Source organism: Phaseolus vulgaris, chromosome 5, assembly GCF_051622355.1.
Source record: "Phaseolus vulgaris cultivar YP4 chromosome 5, ASM5162235v1, whole genome shotgun sequence".
Classification (NCBI taxonomy): Eukaryota; Viridiplantae; Streptophyta; class Magnoliopsida; order Fabales; family Fabaceae; genus Phaseolus; species Phaseolus vulgaris.
The window spans coordinates 42387218-42391467 of NC_143502.1; positions in this window are offsets into that span (position 1 = coordinate 42387218).

Here is a 4250-nt window from a genome sequence, read left to right on the forward strand (position 1 = left end):
TAATGAGATAAATTACAAAAAAAAGACACTGGTAGTTGTAGATTACGCGTGAGGTGTGAAATGTCGCGTGCTGCATAACGTGTTTTCTGTGTATTGCATGCGTTGCACCACTTTTCCTCTTTTTCCTTTTCCCACTATCACAATTAATATCTTACCCCATCTACATATCACCTTATTTATCATCAAATTTTTATTTTTTTTAAATAAAATAAAATTCAGAACCAGACTAAGAAGTGGGATCTCCAACACACTCCGCACGCCGAGGTTACAACTCGTGCGTAGAGATATATGTTATGGGTGATCCGATAACGATCCAATAGGGGTGGCCTGTTAAACCCAACAAATATTCGCTAGGATAGGCTCGAAAGAGCTCTGATACCAAGTTAAGAAGTGAACTTTAAGTCTAACTCAATCTCATAAAACCGAGTCAATGAAATAAAATTAAAACTCTAATCTTTAGTTAAGATAGGATCTCGACATAATGTAAAATTAAATTTTGGACTTACATATATTATTTAATCAAGGCGTGAAGTTCATAGTTTATTATAAATCAGAGTGACATGAAAGGCATGAAAAATGTCAATGAAGTGACGAAAGCATAAAATTTTATATTTTGTTTCAACTTTGGGGCAAGTGTGAGTATACAATAACTTATCAGTGATAGGTGATATGATCCAATAGGAAGATGATCATGCAATTATCTTATATGAAATATGATTATTTTTTTATGTTAAACTTAAAATCAGTATGCATGGGGAGTTTTTGTTTATTTTATTTTTAAAAAATAGAAAAGAGAATAGTTTAAATATTTTTTACGTATCAAAATAAAAATATCTACATAAAAATCCTTTGTTTATTTAATTTTTTGACAATTAGAGAAAATGTGAACACCTACTCCAATAAATAAGAGGTTTTGAATTGTCACAACGAATGAAAGCGACATTACAGCAACTGAGTCCAGAGACTATACACAATTCCATCACTAACTACTTTATATCTAACAGTCACCCACTCAACAGTGTGAAAAACATAGAAAATTCAAAAACATCAAGCAAATAAAACACCTTTTTTACACTCAACAATTTTATAAGTAAAAAAAAGACAGCAAGCAAATAAAAGTTAAAAAGTTCAATCCAAACACATTCTTTCCTCGTGCACGGCACTTCATTCACCCAACTCAAATTAGGAAATATAAATTTTTATATTCATAAATTACACGCTATTTAAGAATTTCATCTCAGGTTTAAATACAATGTTTAACCTTATCCAAACTTAATAGGAGAAAGAAACATGTTCTAGAAGTTTCATTATTTAAAATTTAATTATAAATATTTTACGCACATATAAAAATGTATTTACTGAGCTATGCCTATCTACGACACTGCCGTCAGAGGAATATAAATAACTATAAATAACATTGATTGAATTTCATCACCAATTATTCACATTAAAATATATTGGTGTGAGTTGGAGAACCACATAAAAGATTATGATATTTATAAAGTTGAATTAGTTTTAAAGTTATTTTTAATAATAATATGAGAGTTATTTTAAGTTTATTTTAATAAATACTTGTAAGTTATGTAACAGATATGGATACGGACACTGATATAATATGAATACGAACACGGAGATATATATAATCTCTAAAATGTAGGATACGAGAACACGAATTTATATATTATATAATTTTAAATTATATAAATTAAAAATCAATATTTATGTGCAAAAATATGTTTTAGATTCTTTTAGGAGCAGAAATATATTTTTCATGACTGGTTCAAAAGAATTTGTTCCTTATTTTTATCATCATAATAAAAAATTATATAATAAATTTAAGTTTTTAGAAAATTATTGTACTTGTAGTTTAAAGTTGTGTTAAAACCGTGTTAGAATTTTCAAAAATCCAACAAATATTTTTTAAATTGAACACTTCACCGATAAGTGTCCTAGGAGTGTCGTATGAGTGTCAACACCAATACGGATGTCCGACACGGATACGCTCATTTAAGTGAAGTGTCCGAACCTCATAGCTTGTAAGACTTATTAGATTATGCACTATCAGTTTATTATCCGATCATCCATAATATGTAGTTTCACACTCTATGTAGGGAAAGTGTATTAAAAATTTCACATCAAATAAAAATTAAAATATTTCATCATTTTATAAGTTGGATTTATAGTTTGTTTAACTATTTTTTTAAAATACATAACTTTTAAAATTGATCTCATAATATTATTCATATTAATATTAATATGTTCCATATTATTCATTTAAAATATTATTCATAACTTTTTAAAATACATAATTTTAGCCATTTAGGCATATTATTCATATTAATATGTTCCAAAACCCTAAATTCTTACAATATTAAATTTTAGCCATTTAGGCATAGCTATAGTATTCATATAAATATTTTCCAAAACCTTAAATTCTTATAATTGCAAGGGAAGTTCATGGTGAAAACAGAAACTAAAAGGAGTGTGTGGGTGTGGTTGTTAACAAATCCTTTTATTTTATTTTATACTATAATTTTTAAGTAGCTTTTCTACAAAAAAGGAGATAAAGTAGCTTTTGGGTATTAAGAAATTAACCATTAAATATAAATTGAGATATCTTATATTTATAAAAGAAGAAAATTTATATTTTAAAAAAATAATTATGTGTCTAAGGAAATAAAAGTGATATTTTAAAAAAAAATATACATATATATCCTGAGAATTTTAATAAAACGAGATATGAGAAATATGAGGGAGTTTTTTGGTCTGAAAGCAATTTAGCGACAGATTCTATATACATTAGATGAATCTGCTAAGATCCACGCGTATAAGACAAAAGTCGAAATTCTGAAATATTTTGGCGAAATCTATGATACTCAGATTCAATATTCCTAAGCATTATCATTCTCGTAATTAAAAATAAAGAAAATTTCGTACCCACGTGTAATCCACTCATGTTTTGTCTGCCACATTCTTCGTTTATATTGGGAAATAATTAATATTTAGGAATAATTATATTTTTACAGTATTTATTTACAGACACCTTATCTATAAATTATTAATATATAGATCACTAAATTAAATCATTTACACCAAGTCCATTTAAATAGATATAACTAATATAAATATTAATATATTATATAATCCACATAAAGTTAATTATTAAGAATTATAAATTTGACTTAACTTTAAAACTACTTCATATCTAATAAATCTACAATGCTAATAAACATATTTGGTATAATAACATGTATTCAATTAAATTGTATAACTTACTATTAATATGTTTCATAAATGAGATAATTTATACAATAAAAAAAAATTCTCAAATACAATTAGTTTTAAAGATAAAAAATAATTAATCATAGTATTGATTAAATTATATATTACTTATAGACAAAAAATTATTAATATTTAAAATAATTTTTATTATTAATAAAAATTTAAAAAATAATTTCTAAATTAATATCTAAATCAGCTATCAGTTTTAAGTATCAAAGTTTTAGTTATTAGTATTTTAATAATTAATTTATTTATGTAATTTTTGTTGTTTACCTTAAAAAACATAACTAATATTTTTTATAATTTTATAATTTGAAAAGAAAATGAGTTATCGTGTTAAAATAATTTGAAATAGTGACGTACAGTGAGTCTATGTCAGGGTGACCTGTAATGGGGGGAAGAAGATAAGGAATTTATGTGATGTCTCCCACCTCATTCATTTCCTCTTTATTCTAAAATATTATAATTAAAAAGAAAATTATTTTTTAATAAAATATAAACTTTACTTAAAAAGATGAATTAATTTTAAAATTACATTATATTATATCAGTTGCAAACAAACCTAACACATTCTAATATAGAATGATGAAAATAACACTTTTCCGTACAAAACTAGAAACATTCAACTCTTTCTTTTCCCATTAATAAATCTTTTAGGACCCAAAAATAACTTCAAATGTAGCTTTCTGGCTTTTTAATTAGGTTTTCCACTCTAGTTTTTCTTTTTGGCATTTTGTGCTAACATGTTTCGTTATGTTATTGTCATTGAATTTCAACTTCTTAAATAATCATAGAGTAAAGAGTAGTAGCTGTGAATAATATATGCAAATTCATTATTTTCCTACCTCATTTTAAAATTGGATTTATAACTTCAAAAAAATATCTTAAAAAGATATGCATAAAGAAAAAAAAACACATTTTTTATTTTTATCATATGAGTGAAAGTCAGGATAGGATCAAAAATGACT